At 43.1% G+C, this 18,796-nt stretch overlaps 1 protein-coding gene across 6 annotated transcripts in view; it reads right to left on the bottom strand.

Moving 5' to 3' along the window:
* FNDC3B (fibronectin type III domain containing 3B) overlaps nucleotides 1-18,796 on the bottom strand; it is a 354,050-nt gene that overhangs the window by 313,056 nt on the left and 22,198 nt on the right. Inside the window, exon 1 of one of the 6 annotated variants that reach the window (XM_090051041.1) lies at nucleotides 6,510-6,639. The exons of the other annotated variants lie outside the window; for them this stretch is intronic. The gene's annotated coding sequence lies outside the window, so the exon portion shown is untranslated. Of the gene's footprint in view, nucleotides 1-6,509; nucleotides 6,640-18,796 lie in introns of those variants that run through there. 6 annotated transcript variants of the gene reach the window in all.

Genomic DNA, 18,796 nt, shown 5'->3' with positions numbered 1-18,796 from the left:
TAATTTCTTCACCCCATTCTAGATCTATATTCACTTCAGAGGACAAGTTCTCTTTGAACTGATAAAAATGCTTTCAAGTCCTCAGAAAAACAACATGTGTTTATCAAATGTCAGTACACCCCCTGTAATTTTAAGCAGTGAAGAAATAGGGTGGGGTAACTGTATAGCAAACAGTAGTTTTTAAAATCTACAGTTTATACAAATTGCTTCTTTCAATATAATTAACTAAAAATAAACACCTAAGTGGAATCATTTTTTAATTGTGTAAGCGAGACACTGAATATATTAACAGAGGCAGTAAAAGCCAGTAACAATGCACTCAAGATTTATGTTTGTGCCTTCCTCCACAACTGCAATATCTTTCTAATATAATTTTTAATAGTGTCATAGCAACCTAATATTCTAATGAAACAGCAGGGAACTGTAAACTTCACAATCTTCCTATTGCAGGGAGGATATTGCTGTCAAACTACCTGCTGAGAGGCCTTTTATCCTGAGACTCCATAAGAGCTCACCATGGCCGTGTACTTGGAGTATTTTACCAGTGCAGGAATGTCCTTATGCTATATTACCAAAGCTCTTTAAGCACGGATGTAGCTCAGCTGGCAAAGCTGCACTGCATCCCCGGTGCAGTAAATCACCTTCAATAAGTGCAACAAGCTGTATCCACAAGTGGATCACAGAGACTTCTGCTAACTACATCCATTAAGGATCACTCCCCTGCAAATCTAACCAAGGTAGCTGATGCTTAACACAAATGACAGTAAGGGAAGAAGCTACTAAACAACTGATTAACTGGTGGTTTGCCCATTTCCCCAGTAAACTTAAAACAACTGTAACAGTCTGCCAGAAAAAAAACAAAACACATACACTGGTCACCTATAAATACGCAACTTGAAAAAATGAAAAGATGACGACTGGCATGTTTAGAAGGCCAAAGAGTAGGTGGGGATAATACATAATGCCAACAAAGAGATGAGACCAAGATGTACGAGTTCTTAAAAACTATTTTCAGAACACAAGTTTGAACAGCCCCCAGCAATAAAACAGTGTACTTAGGAGTGTCTTCGTTTATGTGAATAAAAACATTGGGTAAATCTTTACAAGATTCTGCTTTCTGCAGTGTAAAGGGTTTGTTGCTGTTGTTTTGAGTCCCTGATATTTACCGTTCTTCTTCTCAACTTCATCTGTTCCCAGACATCCTTTCTGAGCAAGCAATGTACATGCGAACAGCTCCTGAAAGAGCACTGGATCTTATTCTACACTTTCCTCCTTAGAAGAAGAATCCCACCCACCACTTTCAACACTTCAAAACCTTCAAGCAAACAATACCTACTTGGTGACTTTCAACACCACAGAAGGAAGGGTAGATTTGCACCTTACAGACCAGGTGTGAGAAAAATACAACTCACGGGCTGGATCTACCACACCAAGGGATTTTATCTGGCCTACAGTAGGTCCCTCTGCCCTGCTGGCTCAGGAACAGGGGACAGCCCGGGCCATAGCAGGTGCAGCTGGTCCTGCCACCCCTGGGCACGCAAGTGGGACTGGGGGAGTACAGTAGCTAGACTCACTTCCCAGCAGTCCCCACACAGGTGGTACCTTCCAGCTGCCGCTGCCAGTCTCCACCACCGCCACTGGACCTGGCCCCAATGCCCAAGCACCTCAGCCCATCTGCCCTGCATCAGTGCCAGAGGTGCCAGACAGATCAGGTGGGTGGGCTCTCCATGGAGGCCAGCTTGGGATCCATGTGGGCAGGGTGTGCTCGACTGGGCAGATGGGCTAGGGCAGTGGGCAGGAAGCAGCATACAGGAGCAGGGGCCAGGATCACAGGGCAGCAACAGCACAGAGCTGTGGCCCAGGGCACAGCCATGATCTGCTGCCTGCATGCCTGTGACAGGCGCTGGTTCCACAGGCAGGGCTGTGCAGGCAGTGGATCATGGCTCTGCCCTGGGGCGCAGCCCTACATTGTCACCACCTCACAATGCCAGCCCCAACCCTGACCCTGACTGTCCACCCAACTCCCAGATGCCACTCCCTAGCCATGGTGCCATCCCATCTACCTGACCAAGGAATCCCCAGGCTGGTCTCTATCAAAACGCTGGGACCACTGGGTGGTGATAGCATGGGCTGGGACAGAGCTACAATACATTCCCTGCCTGTGGAACAGGTACCCGTCTCAGGGGCTTGTGTGAAGCAGATTGCGGCTCTGCCCCAGGCCCAGGCCCAAACCCTGCAATCCAGATCCCAGACCTGAGCCCAACCCCAGCATGTCCCACTCCCAGATGCTGCTCCCCATCTACCCACTGCCCCATCCCATCCACCTGGTCAAGTACAGAGCAGAGCCACTTAATGAGTTTGGTGAGCTGCCATGGGTCAATCAAGGGGTGCTGACCCAGCCTATGACAGGTCACCAAAGCTCCTCAAGTAGCCCTCCAGCTCAAATAATTGCCCTCCCCTATTACAGACTAACTAAACCCAGAGATGCATAAACTTTCATAAACAGAGGTTTACATCATCAGATGCTATCTGCTAACCAACTCTTTCAGTACCGCCACAGGTACACTCTTGCTGACTAAAACTATGAGGATTCTGTGCTGACATTTGAGCTTCTGGACAGAGAACTTTCTATAGCAAAAAATGACATTTTGGCAGGAGCTTATTTTCAGGTACCTAAAGTAGAAGCTGAAGGACCATCGACAGAAGATTCTGCCAAGGAAGTTTATTTGGAGTCACGAAGGCAAACTGATACCATTTGCTTTAAAAAGTACAAGTGAAACAGCACATGTTCAAAGTGTGTGTTAGAATCAATGAGAGTATATACTTTTCTAATAAAAGGTCAACTTCTTCAGAACGAAAAATACATATGGCATGTATTCACACAAAGGTGTAAAAGGCAACCAACAGTATTAAGCAGAGACATTGTCTATGAATGCATAGGTAGGAGTTGCATTAGCACCATAAGAATTAGAAAAAAGAACAGAAAAACAAAACAAAAACACCAAAAAACAAACAAAAACCCCATACCCTCAGTTTTCCATCTTCCACACAAACTCTATGTGGCACATTGGTTTGACAGCACAAGCTTCATGTTAATGTTTTAGGTCACTGAACAAAACACTCTTAATCCATTAAACCTGTATCTTTCAACTCTTCTCTCTCTCATGAGATTCACACATCTGAACAAAGAATGAGACATGGGTCCTACTTTTGTTCACCAAACATGGGACCCTTCTGTTCAAAAACATTTGTTCCCCCTTAAGCATGTTTAAAAATACTGGTTTAATTTCCAGTAAAAGCCAAACAGCATTATCCAATATTTGAACCATAATACATTACTTATTTACATTACTTATTTTTTTCAAGTACATCAAGGCCATGCAGGTGTCCTAACAACATTTTAAGTGCCAACTGGTTTCACAAGCAAATAACAAATAAAACCCAACAATCAATAAAACACTCCTCTCCCTGCTCCTTTTTAATTCTTTTAAAATCTGCTGATGACTATGTAAGCAGTGCATGGTGTTCCAAGGAAACCCTCCAAAACCTCTGTAGACAGCTGTATAACATCTCATCCTCTTCTTAAATGGTTACTGATGACATTCCCTCATCCTTAATGAATTCATACTAATATTTTCCAATTCTTGAGAAAAGCCCTGTGGTCAAACTTCACCTCTAACCCTACTTTGTGTTCCAAACTGCCACTATTTCACTTTATGTATTTATGTATTCTAAATAAAAGTCCACGAAGTCTATGAAAAAAGAAAAGAAAAAAGAATCCAACAAAAAAATAAAAGTTACCCCACAAATACTGTCTGTACTAACATGATGTGGCCAGAGCAATATAATCTATGTAGTACTGAAAGCTGTTTAGATCTGCCCTTGTACATTTATGAATGCTGTAGCCTTTCCAAGTAGTATTCCCCTTTCCCTGTCGTTTTAAATAGCAAAGAGCACAGATAAAATCCTATTTATTCAACAGCTAATTTTCTGAAATTCAACACTGTGACAATTCACTACACTCTCAATGCTTCCTCTGTCCAGGAGAGGGAAAAAAGACCCTATGACTTAAAAAGAGAACCCCAAATATGCCTTTATTTGTTTTTATATCTGAATTCTTATCGCCAGAAAGGCTATTGAAAAGTTTTCTGTTTTCATCTTACTTCTCTGCATGCTAGTCGTTACTAACACCCATTTCAAAAGAATACTTTGTCAAAAATAATGAATGACTTAATAGCATACCTAAAAGGATATCTCTGTGGTATGTTTAATAACTTGCTTTGATATGCAATCAATCAAGAATACCACTTTTGTACATTTATGACATGGATAAAAGGCAAAGTTAGCAACAAAGTGGCTTTCCTTACTTGTTGATCCTCTGTTATTTAACAGTTGTCCCTAGAAAGTAACTGCCTTGGTCTTATCAAACACAAAAGGAAGTTTCAGTACATTTGCCAAACTGCATTCAGGTTGTGCCTTAAGTGCTGCAGCATTTCTTGGTGAGAAGACAATTAAAATGTTCTTGGAGATTAGCAGGAAAGAGTACAAGGCTCTACAATTTCATAACCATCATAAGCATGCCGGCTCAACCTGCTGGGAAAATGACAGCATTTTTAGACTGCTCACAGAATAGAAATCTGCCATTCTTATTGCTCTTCTCCACAGACAACACAGCCACCGAGACGTCTGAGAGCATCATCCCTGGAAAAAGCACTAGGCCGTTGTACAGCAATTCCATGCAAGACAAAGACAGCAAGCCTTCCATGTTCCAGACCTACAGTGATCATCAAGTTAGTTATTTGTACTTCAGTAGCACCTATGGCTCCAACAAGCTGGGCTGCACAAGCAGAGCAAGAGCTGCTCTCCCCCACCCCCACTGGAATAGGAAGGAGTTGCCCGTGCACAGATCTACGCATCTATTTCTGCTTGATATTGAGGAAGTTAAATTTAAGGTGTATAGGCCTACCTGGGCGGATATAAAATTTTGAAAAAGGGGAATCTGGATGCCGATGGTATGATACATCATCCCATGTAACACAACAACACTAGAGCTATATTATTCAGTTTAAAATCAAAGCAAAAATAAGTATAACTTTATCAAAATGTGCATTTGTTCACTACATTATATATAATAAAAAAGAAACCACAAGCTATGCAAAATGTAAAACAAAAAATATGGTTTCTTTAGTCCTACATATTTAATTCTAATGACAACATCTCTTTTAGATTCATAAAACAAGATCTAGCCTTCTTGAGCATCTTGACAGAGCATTTAATGCTTCACTGAAAATTACTTCCATACCTAAGGTGATATTCACTTCAGTTCGTGTTTCCACACCTGAGTTAGTGCTCTTAGCTAGAGTCTACAACAGTCTGCAATGCTACTTAATAGGTGATACAGTACCAGGACTAGCTAACAGACAGAAGAATTGCAGAATAATCTGACTAGCAGAACATCAAAACTACTTCTTTAAAAGAGAGGGTTGTTAAACACCTGTGGAAGAAGGAAGAGTTTAGAAAGAATCAGACAGATTGAGTCATGAGGTCAAGTGACTCCCTTACTCCTTGCCTGAATAGAAATGCTGCTGCCACTGTCAGGCAGTTAGTTTTAAACTATGGGTAGACCGGGGAAAAAAAAAAAAAGGAGGGGGATGGACCGGTATCAGTGAATTCCTTCCCTTCCCCCACCCCCCACCACTCACCCTGCATGTCTAAGTTTACCCATCAATAAAATGTATCAAATTTCCTTTTATTACAGGATTGTTAGGAGGCTCACCAAATGCTTGAAGATGAGGCTTCAGTAGGAAGGAAAGAAAGGGCTATTTAAACAATACTTTGAATGTCTATAAAGTCTTATTTTATTTCTAAAATACCATGATTTAACCCCATCTCACTCTGTAGCCTGTTAAGGTACCCTTCATTTTTAAAGATAAAAGCATGTCTGTACATCAAATCATTTCATGCATTCATTTCAAAAGACCAACTGTACTGCAAGATTCAGCTCCTCAGTTGTTGCCCCTGGCACATACCAAAGATTCCAAATCTTTTTTTTTTCTTTTTGCATCAGAGTTACCATTTTCATCCAAGTCAGGTTTCTGTTTTAACATGTTAAAGTTTATACCAATCTGAGCTTGCTACCAACTTTATTTCAAACTATGATTTCAGGAAGATTTTTTTTTTTTAATACTCTATTTAAAAAAAAAAGGTTATCCTCCTTTGTTTAAAAATCAGAGCTCAGCTACAAGGTTTTTCTTTCCTTTGGAAAACACTTATCAAATTCCTTTACCCTGTCTGTTATGTCAAGCAAGATTGCAAAAGGAACAAAAAACACTTGATTAATGCCTTACCTTACCAATTGCTTACCCTGCCTTCTGTCTGCAAAACTGGATTGCTATATTTAAGTTACTAATAATTATTGCACGTCTTTAAGTAGAAGAACACTTCAAAAACACCTCTGCTGAAGTAAAATACAAAACAATTACATTACATAAACACAAGTGGGAACTTACTGAAGGGACCATGTCCTTGTCGGAAATGTTCTTTCCCAAAAAACGCAGGCGCACTGGCAAGATCAAGTGATTTTTAACTCAAGTTTACAGAAGAAAGCACACACCAGATCAGTCTGACAACAGGTATTTTCAGAGCAGGAAGCTACACGCACCTCATTACCACACCTGGGACTGCGTCCCAAGGTATGCCACTGTAATATGAGTGAACCATGCGATGAATGAGGGATAAGGGAAGAGAAGCAGATCAAAAGTCATAAGCCAAAACTTACTTTAAGAAAAAGACAGTGTACTGAACATTATCTTTTACTATAATACACAGAGAGAGAGATAAGATAGGCAAAGCTGTGCCTGGAAGCCAAGTTTGACCAATAAGCCTATGCAAAAAGCAGTTCTATGACAAATGCCTTCCCCACCTTCCTGAAATACTCAGCCAGTAGACGCTGACAAAACAGAAATAAACACTATATATTTATTGAAATAAATTCAAGGGGTACAGGTTGGTCTAAGGACACAGACAGACAAGGTTCTTTGGATAAATCTGATCTCTTTTATTAGAGCAACTCAAATAGTTGGAAAAATTCTTCTTAGCAAGCTTTCGGGTATAAATACCCTTAGATAGCCTGGGGCTTCCTCAGCCTGATGAAGGGTATTTATACCCAAAAGCTTGCTAAGAAGAATTAAAATAATCCAGAAATGCAAGTCATTATCTACACCGTATTTATGTTCAGTAACAGTGGAGGTTTCCAGGAATAAATGTAGAGGAGAGGGATCTTTTTTATTCCCCCAAAAACTAACCTTTTCCATTGCTTTCCTGGAACTGTTAAGTAAAAAGGGAAGGAAAACACCTACCATTTTGTTTTCAAGTACTAGTTTTCCCCTCGAGTTCTCTGGATTTTCTGCCAAAAAGATTATTGAAAAATACAAGTTTGTGGACAGGAAATACTCGGAGCAAAGGCTATACAGCTTCAGGACACTGCTATTATTGTAAATTCTTTCTTATCTGTGTCATTATGCAGTACAGAGGTTTGTTTTCAATGTACCAGTGAGTACATAATGCACTCACAGAAACACTGAAAGGGCTACTTTTCTCTATACATACTTTCTTTTTCACCACAGTGGTAGCCGCAGCATTGCAGTGAGTTTTAGTAAGGAGATCTCGAAGAGCTGCTTTTCTCAAAACACTCAACCCCAAACCACCACATTGCAGGGCAGAAGAAGAACACGGCCCCACTCCTAAGCAACGCCGACTGCCAGGAGTGCATCACACCAGGCACTCTGCTCACCACTGGCTGAGCAACGAGAAAGTGCCTTGTGCTGTGGGGCAGTCCAGTTTAACTTCATAGACCAATAACAGGAAAGACCACACCAGCTTGAAGAGCACCCCTCATTTAGCTTCCTTGCCACAAGAACAACTCATGAAAAAGCAGAACGCATGCAACAAGGGCAAAGAGAAAAGAAACATTTAAAAAATGAGCAGGAGGGAAGAGAATTCACTTCATAGACCCATCCTTGCTCCAGGTCACTTTTGCACTTGCTCCAGGTGCAAAAAATTGAAGGGGATCGTACACTACAGTAATGAACACCTAGATACAGACAGGGAAGGTGTGTCACAATAAAGTTCCCTGAAGTAACAGGCCTTTACTTACAACTCACTGCTGTCAACTGCTCTCAACTAGCTTTTACGGATTTGCCCAATTCAAGCTTTAAATATTTGGCATCTGTGTTAACAAATTCACAACCAAAGTTTTCTGACTTGTTGCAAGTTCGTATTTCTTAATTAGCAAAAAAGAAAAATCTTAATAAAAACAATCTATTAAAACCAGGACAAAATCTGTTTATTAAAAGACATTTTTTATTCTTCAGCAGCTTCCTGTTCTGTCCTATGATGAGAAACTCAAAATTCCTCAACGCAGAAGGCAGAGGAATATTTGAGGGAATGCCAAAGGAGCTAAATTTGGAAAGAGACCCAATGTAAAAAGTGCAGCTGAACTGAACTGAAAACTTTCAGTGGAAGGACAGAGGCATTTTGACAATAAAAGGTTACAACCATGAACCCTGATGAGCCAAGTACAGACATTCAGGGGCATGAGGGGGAGGTTACCATCTCAGATCAAAATGGCTGCCCAAAATCAGGTAAGTCAGAATGGAGGGAGCTAGCATGGGAGTTGGGGGTTCAGCAGGCTGGAGGAGGTCTGCTGGCAGGGGTGGGTGGCACGCATGACCTGCAGGTGGGGTCTCCCCCAAGCAAACCTACCCCCCATCCTTCCCACCCCTCCCCCCAGCAGGATGCATTTGCTTGGCTCCAGCAGTGGGGAACACCAGTAAAAAATGGCTGCACCCAGAGCGCTTGCAAGATGGAGGTTGAGAACAGTGGCTGCGCTGGATGGGGGAAGGGGGCGACCAGGGGCCAGTGGAGGTGCAAAAAATTAGCCCAGTGTGTGGGAGAGGGAGCAAAAACAGCATCCTTGGGGCTGGGATCAGTGGCTGGCTTTGCCAAGCCCCAGGGCTGCACTGGGGAAGTGGGCAGAAGGTCCATACACCAGTTTGACCTAAATCAAGTAAGTCTGATACTACATAGATCCAGGTTTATCTTAAGTCGGATTCTGCAATTTTTAGACTGGTTTGTGTACATGGACATTCTGTATAGTTACAGGTTTAGACCAATTGCCCGTCACTAAGACTGGGTGTGTAAGTGTAAGGTCGGCACCAGGACCAGCCAAATTTATACCAGATGGCCATTCTTAATCCAATTTAACCTCCCCAAATGTCTGTATTTAGCTTAAGTAAAGTTTAACTGCATTAAACATACGAAACATTTTTTTTTACAGTACAAAACCTCTTCCCTATGGGATGGACTTGCACTTTTTTTTGAAACAGGCATGTTTATTTCCCTGTTTTCTTTGACCCTTGTCCGTAAGCAGTGAGCTTCCATGAACATTCCCTCAATTAACCATTTGTGAATATGTTTGGGGTAAGTCATTTTTCACTAGATTTCTCAACTGCCAACAAGAATTTAGAAAGGTCTCTAACAAGTCTCTTTTAGTCAAAAATATTAAGTTGATTTCTTGTTAACATTATTCACAACAACTGACCAAGGCATGGTGTATTTGTGCATCAAAGATAATGGTTTCCCAAAAAGAGATACCCGGCCCCACAAAAAGTTCCATACATCTTTCATGAATACAATCCAATTACCCACACAAAACCTAAATTTCTCTGGTGTTTACAAAGCGATGACACTCCTCCTGCAACAACTGTAGTCAAAATGGTGGAATCCCAGCACACTTCAGCCATATCCTTCTGGATACAGTATCTCCAACACCTCTGCTCCCCCAGTGCCTTAATTTGAAACCACTGCTACAGTATGTGGCACTCGCCTTGCTTTGCACTCGCCTTGTCCCTTACCCTCAGTAGTTTGGGATCTTTGGATATGGACAAACACTGTGACAACATGTAAATGGAGCAGGGATTTATTTCACTTCACAAAGGGCATCTGTCTTTCTGGCTGCTCTTACCCTGCAGTTAGCAAAAGCTAACGCACAGTTAAATTGCCATATATTAGCTTTCATTTACCAAAAGGTACAAATGGGTACAAAGACAGTTACCCCACAGGAAGTCTCTGACTTAAATTATAGTTTGTTAATTTCTCAACCCCCTCAAGCTCCTGACCCCTATAATGAGTGCAGCAAAGCAAGGCTGTCAAAAGAATAAATTCCAGCCTCTATATTTTGGTGACAAGTGGTCCCATCTTCAGTACCTTTGACTGCTTTTTTATTACAATAGCAAGCCCTTCGTGTGTGTGTGTGTGTGTGTGTGAGAGAGAGTGTGTGTGTGTGTGAGAGTGTGTGAGAGTGTGTGTGAGAGAGTGACAATCCTTTATAAATACATTGGACATTGTAAAGTCCTCTTTTCTAGACATCAACCCTATTCCTTGAAATGGAATTCTGCACAGAAACAGGGCTATAAATATGGCACTTTCCTGCTCCACCAGCTATCTATACTTATTTGCAATCACATCTAATTACTTCAACAACAAAAGCAAGATTTTACTGCTGCTTACTTCTGCTAGCAATGCACAGCCAGCACAGCCAAGACCAAGCTGGATTCTATTCTGGCTCTCACATCACAAGCCTATTTACTAAGCTTCAATTACAATCAAATTCAATCTACTCAAAGTAATCATTCCAGAATAAGGTCTCTTTTGTCCTGGAACAGAGAACATATAGGTGATATGTTTTCTAGAATAACTCTAGCAGAATAGCTCCTTCCATTATAGCTAGGCAAGTTATTTTCCTTATATAGACAAGCCCTAACACAGCAATTTACTCAATTCAGTCCAATGAACTCCATTTGCTATCACATGAAAAAAAAAAATCACCGAAGCTTTGCCTCCTCCTTATGGCAGTTCCCATAAGAAGCATAACGTATGAACTGGTCCTCATGCTCAGAGTCCAAAATCAGTACTGTGATTTGAAGCCTATGGGCACGAGATCCCGACTCTTCTGGCAACCTCCTTTCTCTTTCTTTGCTTGACCCTGAATCCGCCTTACTGAGCTAGCTGATATAGATTTCAATGAATAGAGGATGGACTTATGACATTTTCAGTAGAGGACCTTCCATTTTTGACATTAGGTTACATTGCAGGAGAGAGAATTAGCATCCAGAAACCTGTATTCACACAAGCTGTGCCTGGGGTGGGGACTGTCTTCTGGTAGGAAGGAGAAAGATTGATGAAAGCAGCAAAGTGTCTCCTAATTTGTCAGAGTCAATTTATATGTTTTAAGCTTGTCATGCCTTTAATGCATTCTCAATTTTGTATGCTTTGAGAAGTTATGTAAATACAATTTATAAAACTGAATCAATTCCAAGGCAATCCAAGTAACAGAAGTTGTTAATATTCTATGAAAGTATTACAGTCTTTAATCTACATCTAAACACGTCAAGTGATAGCATAAAACTGAACAGAAACATTTAATTACATAATATCAAGTATTAAATGTATGATACGAATATATAACCTTGGAAAAAAGAACTATTTTCTGAGTTAATCAAAAGAGAAATTTTAATCAAGCACTGTCAAACAGAAAAGCATTTTTCTAATTGACAGCAAAAACCTAAAGCAGAATTAGCCAGCTTCTACTCCCCCAGGTTTTAAGCATACAAGTTGCAACAAACCCTTCTAAATCTTTACAAAAAGACAGGATCTAAGTCTACTTGACTGAACGCTGCATCTACAACAAAATTTCAACTCCATAAAAATAAATGACAACATTTTCATTGATTGCAACCAAGATTTCACCTTTCACAATTAAAAGATTTCATTCGTTGTTTGTATGAAACATAGAAGCCAGTTCTGATTTCCTTACATCAGCCATTGTTTTACTAATACTTGTTCAGTCAAACCACCATAAAAGCAGTCCACAAATAAATTTTAAAATATCAGTAAGAAAAACATGGATGCAAAATCAATACAGTTCACCTAAGTCACTGATTGTCACCATAATTCTAGTCTTGAAAAATTTTGTCCTTGGAGTGCTTTCACAATGCTGTAATTTTGGACATCTCAAATTTGGTTTAACCTCTTCACCCACATCCATCAGTAAAAGAACAAGTGACAGTCCTTCCCAGATGAGGCAGGTCATACACAGGAAGTTCAGCTCTCACACAGCTGAGTATTAAGTCCAAGAGTTTATTTTAATGCAGATATTTCTTTAAAAGGAAACACTGCTAGTTCTTTCAAGATACATTACACAACAAGTTTCATTTGTATTAAATCTCAATATCCTCATGACTGCTTATCATGCACAGTAAGATTTCTATCCATCGAAAAAACCCAAACAAACCATACAAGAAGTTTTTCCTCTCGGTTGACTCTTAAGCAGCATTCAAGGCAAAGCATGTGTTTATTGCTCAGCATTCTCTGAGAAAGCAGGCCTAATTATAGATGCCAATACAGAACTGTATTTATAAATATATATGAAGCTGTACTATAACATCTATTTAACTTCATATAATTAGATATACACAGTCTCAGAAGAAATCTGACCAATAAACTCATGTTTCACATGAGCATTGCTAGGAAAGGTTCACCTACCCTCCACAACTAAAATGCAGTAAGATTCCCAGTCCACAAATTACTAAAAGGAGGATTAAGTTGTTCAATAGTTTTTGGAGAGCTTAATTTTCATCCTCACTTCAATATTTAGAGGGGAGTAAGAAGGGGAGCTTATTTCCCAAACTGTCAGGAATAAATAGTTGATGTAGTTCACCACAATTAATTATGAACTACAAACAACCTATTCAGCTTGTGACAGCTCCAGACTCACTATATACACGAAGACGACTAAAGTGATGTTTCAACCTGTGTCTGGCACAACACCCCAGAAACCACACATCTCAGTTAAAAGCCAACAACTATCAATGGTTGACAAGTCTGTCTACTTAGGCATCATGCTCTCCTGTGCTACCCACACCAATGACAAAGTCAATGTGCAACTAGCAAAAGCTAGTGTGGTCTTCAGCAGACTCCATAAAGATGGTCTGAGACCGCACAGGCATCAGAATGACAACAAAACTAAAGGTATACAAAGCCACCATTCTCCCAAGCCTCCTTTATGCCTGCAAAACCTGGGCATGTCAAGAAACTAAACCACTTCCACCAGGGCTGCCCGTGAAAGATACTGAAGATCAAGTGGCAGGACAAGATTCCAGACACCGAGGTGGCTCAGAAGATCAGCTCTCCCCAGTATTCCCACTCTACTGACACGGGCTCAGCTAAGATGGGTCAGTCACCTTCCAAGCATGCCCAACATCCGCCTACCATATAAAACCTTCTACAGCAAACTGTCAAATAGAGTACGCTCGCGCGGTGCACCAAAGAAGTGGTACAAGGACACCCTAAAGGTGTCCCTAAAGAGATGCAGCTCTGACCCAGAGCTGGGGGGGGGGGAACACTGATGACCAGGAATCTGGGTTTTCCGTTTCCCAAAGAGAAACGGAGAAAACCACCGATTCTCTGTTTTAAATCAGCAAAAGTGCAAATATCTCTTTTTAGCAGAGAAATCCGCAGATTCTCCGCATTTGCAAAGAGTTCTTGCAGGCTGGCACAAGTCCAGCCTGCAAAAGCCAATTACAAACAGGGCAGGAAATCCCCAGCCCTGGCCAGAGGGGGAGAGAGAGAGGGGAAAAGCGAGGCCTGAGCCTCTGAGGCAGCTAAAGCTGGGCTCAGGTTCAGACTTGCCCTTCATGCCTGGAGCAGAGGGGTAAGTGGGGCTGTGGGGCAGGGCTGGGGAAGATGTTTGGGGGTGCTACGGGCCCCAGGCGGCACATCACAGCTGGGAGTAGGGCCAGGGGGTGAGGTCGGGGGTGCCCCACTGTGGGGTGGCTTTGCGGGCAAGCGATGTGGGGTGCAGTGTGGTGCTGCCCGCCATGTGCAGGCCGCACACATGCTGCCTGACCGCCTGTCCAGGAGAAGGGGAGAGGGTGGCTGGCATGCAGCTGGAGCACAGCTCCATGGCCGGCTCTGCAAGGGATGGGGGCAGGGGCTTAGACTCGCACACAGTGGCCACTGCCACTTACCTGGAGAGCTGTGACAGCAGTAACAGCCACTGCCTACAAAACCTTCTGCTGCCGCTATGGAGCCGTGCCCGGAGCTCCATGGCCAGCCACCAGGCAGCAGCAGCAGCAGCATGGTGGTGGCCAGGTGCCATGCAGCCATGCGCACCACCACCCCACACCGCGCCACTGCCCACACAGCTCCAAGCATGACTCTGCACCAGCAGCAGGAGTTTTTGTAGACAGCAGCAGTCAGCGTTGGCACAGGCAGCCACTGCCGTTTACCTCTGGGGCCACCTGTGCCAGCAGTAACTGCTGCTGCCTACAAAATCTCCCACTGGAGCCATGGCCAGAGCTGTGCAGACAGCAGCAGCAGCGTGGCACAAGGTGGCGGTGGAAATGGGAATGGCTGCGTATCACCTGGCCACCACCACCCCGCGCTGCGCTGCTGCCATCAGCTGCACAGCTCCGGGCATGACTCCACGACAGCAGCGGCAGGTTTTGTATGCAGCAGCAGTCACCGCTGGCAGAGGCGGCCCCACAGATAAACGGCAGCAGCTGCCCGTGACGGTGGTGATGGCTGCTGCCTACAAAACCTCCTGCTGCCACCACGGAGCCATGCTTGGAGCTGTGCAGCCGGCAGGAGCAGTAGCGGCGCACGGTGGTGGTGGTGGGGATGGTTGCCTGCCGCCCGGCCACCACCATGCTGCTGCTGCCACCCAACAGCTGCCTCCACAGCTCTGGGCACAGCTCCGTGGCAGCAGCGGGAGGTTTTGTAGGTAGTGGCCATCACTGCCATCATGGCCCTCCAGGTAAGCGGCAGTGGCCACATGTGAACGCAAGCCCCCCACCCCCATCCCTCGCCATGGCTGCAGAGCCAGCCACAGAGCTGAGCTCCGGCCACATACCAGTCTCCCTCTCCCCATCCCCTAGGCAGGCAGCTGGGCAGCATGTGTGCGGCCCACACATGGCAGGCACCACCACATTGTGCCCCGCATTGCTTGCCTGCAAAGCCCCCCGCCAGAGGGGCACCCCTGCCCTCACCCCCTGGCCCTGCTCCCAGCTGCAATGTGCCACCTGGGGACTGAAGCAGCCCCACTCCCTCAGCCCCCAGCCATCTTCCCTAGCCCTGCCCCACAGCCCCCAAGCCACACTTACCTCTAGGATCCAGGGGCGAAGGGCATAGCTCTGAAGTGGCAACGCTTGCCTGCAAAGCCCCCCCTGCCTGCATGCAGCCACCACCCTGCACTGCCGCAAAGCCACGCAGCCAGTTGCAGGGCATGCTGCTGCATGCAAGCCCCCTGCTTTACCCCCTGGCCAGGTGGCACATGTGGCCTGCGCACGGTGGTCGCCACCACACTGGTGCTAACATACCCTGCGCCACTTGCCCATAAAGCCATGCAGGTGGCCATGGGATGGTAGCACAAGGTGCAGTGGTAGAGTTGTGGTGACAGCCTCTATATGTGAACCTCCCGTCAAGCCAGCCGGCATGTGTGTGGACCACAGAGTGTCACCCCTGCCCTCACCCCCTGGCTCCGCTCCTGGGAGTGGGCACAGGGGCACACTCCCCGTCCCTTCTTTATCTACCCCCCAGCACCTTCCCTTTCCCCTGCCCTGCCTCGCTCCTTCCCCCCACACACACACACTTACCTCCTGGGGTGGGTGTCAGTGTCTGTGTCTGCATGTCTATGAGCCTGGGGAACTGTTGCAAGAGGCATCAGGAGGGCTGTTGAGACTGTGAGGGGAGTGTGGGGCACCAGCAGCGCTGGGGGAGGTGTGCTGTAGGGGACTTTTACTTTTTATCACAGATTTTGGGTTTTTAAAAATTGCAAATTCTCTGATTAATCATTTTTAATCACAGAAAGCCAGGATCTCTGCTCATGGCTGTCCATCCTAGAGGTCAATCCAGAATGGCGTTCGAACAGCAATGCAAGGCAGAAGCAATGAAGGAACCCATGGCCAGGAAAACGAAAGTGTCTCATACTCAGTCCTCATCGCTTTCCTGCCCCTGCTGCAGCGGATTGTTCAAGTCAAAGATGAAGCTTGTAAGTCACCTATGTACCTACGGGACCTACCCTCTACCCCGCTCCTTTCTCTTTCCTCTCTCTCTCCTCTTTTCTCCCTACCTGTTCTTTTCTCTCTCCCACTTGATACGGTAGTCTTCACCCATGAAGAACACCACCACAAACAACCATTTCATGCCTCTGAATTATGTTTAATTAAAATAAACTCAACTTTGATGCCACAGAAACAAAAACTACCCCTGAAAGCCTTCTACTGATTACTGTTAGCCTACCACTTTTAGTACACGTGTGGGAAAGGAATTCTTGGAAATGTGTGAAAACAAGCTGATGATGCCATATTAATTTTATTATTAAAAGACCAGGAAAATTTTGTATTTTTGATAGAAGACAGGAACTCATATTCCTGGGCTTAACTGTCAAATTTCTGGAAATCGCATTCATTAGTTCTAGGACCCCTGTCAGTCTGCGAACTAAACATGATACTAAGAAAGTACAAATTTAATCTGAAGTGAGCATCACTGGATTTGGTCACACCTAATGGTCACACCATTTCAGCAATTTTGAAGTTTCTAAAATGTATGCTTTGCTGACATAAAGCTCACTTGGTGAAAACACAGGAGGGCAATCTTGGTAGGTGCCGTCCCCCTCAAGGTCCACCAGACCCTAAGCTTGAATGGGTGAGGGTTGTTATATAGTTTATTTTAATACCATTAGTTTTCTTGTATGTTATTTCATTCTGTAGGCTTGTTTTATACGTTGTTTTGCTCTCTTTTATAAGCCAGCCTGAGTCTTAGTTGGGAAAAGCAGCGTATAAATCTAACAAACAAACAAACCAACCAAAGACACACTAGAGTCCGTAAAGCTAATTAAACTACCCAAAAAAAGAGAGTTATAGACATTTACTGAATACTTTGGTAGAGAAGGAATGAGTGACAAATCAAAATTAAACATCTCAGAACATGGAAAAATCCTTTCAGACACTGGTACCTTCAGTACCATTATAATTAGTACTTTTGATTTGCCTTTCCAAGAACAATAAAAAGCAGGCTGGTGTGGAGAAGAAATTAAATCAGTCATTGCACCATTTTAATATGCAAAAAAAGCCCAACCCATAAAAGCCTTTTTTTGTTTTCTGGAAAATAGTAGTAACAATGCTTTGGAAAGTTTGAATGTCGTCTAAGTAAGAAATGAACCTGATTACGAGAACATTTTCTATAGTCAGGCCCACAGAGTGAAATTCCACCTTTGTGTAAGCCAGCACCATTTCCACCAAATTCAGTAGGATTCTCACCACAACTAACTTTGCCTTACTGTAGCCTCCAAAAGCTCATACCTTTCTTAACAAAATAGTCTATAAGTTGCCACTGACCTGCCTTCTGCCCAACTTGAGGCTAACGTGGCTAAGTACCGCTCTCTAAACATATTATATTTAGACGAGTGCTACTAAAAAATTATTTGAGGCGCTAATAGGGAGCTCTTTTGTTATTGCTGTTTTTAAGCAAAACAGTTCATAGAAAATGTATGGATCAGATTTAGAAAACAGTTTTTAAAATAGCATAATTTCACCTTCAACCTGAAATGAATAACAAATTCTTCAATATGATGCTTTCCCAGATACAAAATTTTATCAACTGCCCACTTCTACTTCAAAGTATTAAGGCTTAATTTTATTTTGAACAGACTACAGTCTCACACTTCAACTCAGAAACAGCCTCTGAATTTTAGAGGTGTTCAGTTTCTGGTTCTTGTGTAGAAGAGGTGGCTCACTCCTCAGCAAGGCAAGCTTCCCAACTCATCACTTATTTGATGATAGACAAAATAGATAAAAATATTTAAGTGAAACAAAAATTCAGCCAATTCACCCATCTTCAACTGAAATCAATTATATTTAAGCCCATGTACGACAATACCCACAACATTCTATTATCCATCTATTTCAGAAAACATGATGCCACCCCAACGAATTATATTTTAGACGGGCTCCAACAAATGCTTTTTGTTTGCATTAAATTAGGGGCTTTCTTTCCGGCAAACAGACATGTGCTCTAGAGACAGATCACTTTTTTGATCATTTGTTTATAAACTGAAGTTTTAATATTCTGGAGCTCTGGAAAAGCTTCAGTGTACTACATTTAATTTCATGAGGAAGGCAAGTCATAAAATCCTGCCTGTTCAAACAGCATGCATCTCAGTATTTCATGCTAAGGATTTTAATGCAACTACAAGCAGATTACAGCTGTGTTGTTTTCCATGTCTGGTACTACAATAATTACTTCTAACAAAAAGCAGACAGAATTAATTAACAAAATGACCAAGCTTTATCTATGAAATTCATTCTTTGTATACCCCTGAAGTTTACCCTCTGTTTAAATTTCAAATAGCAATTAAATGCGATATTCTATTAATCAATATTCCATAGTCCTAACCCTACAAAGAGCCAGAACATGGCTTTTGAAGTCATATCTGCATTAGAAAGGTTAATAAGGCACAGCAACTACTGCCTCTCCTGTGTCCCAGCTTTGATTAAAATCAAACCATGCAACCTTTTCCCTGGTAGGCCATATAGGCAGTGGGTATTCCTAATATGATCCCCGAGGCAGACATGGGGGAATTCCATCCAGCTGCAGAGGGGCGTGGGGGGCATCAAAGTCCTGATTCAACCACGTGGGGGAAAAGGGCATGACCCAGCTGCAACCCAGCCCTACATGG

Source organism: Crocodylus siamensis, chromosome 6 (genome assembly GCF_052110815.1).
Source record: "Crocodylus siamensis isolate JL-2025a chromosome 6, ASM5211081v1, whole genome shotgun sequence".
NCBI classification, from domain to species: domain Eukaryota; kingdom Metazoa; phylum Chordata; order Crocodylia; family Crocodylidae; genus Crocodylus; species Crocodylus siamensis.
The sequence above is the reverse complement of the archived record's forward strand: the minus strand, read 5'-3'. Positions and strand labels throughout refer to the sequence as shown.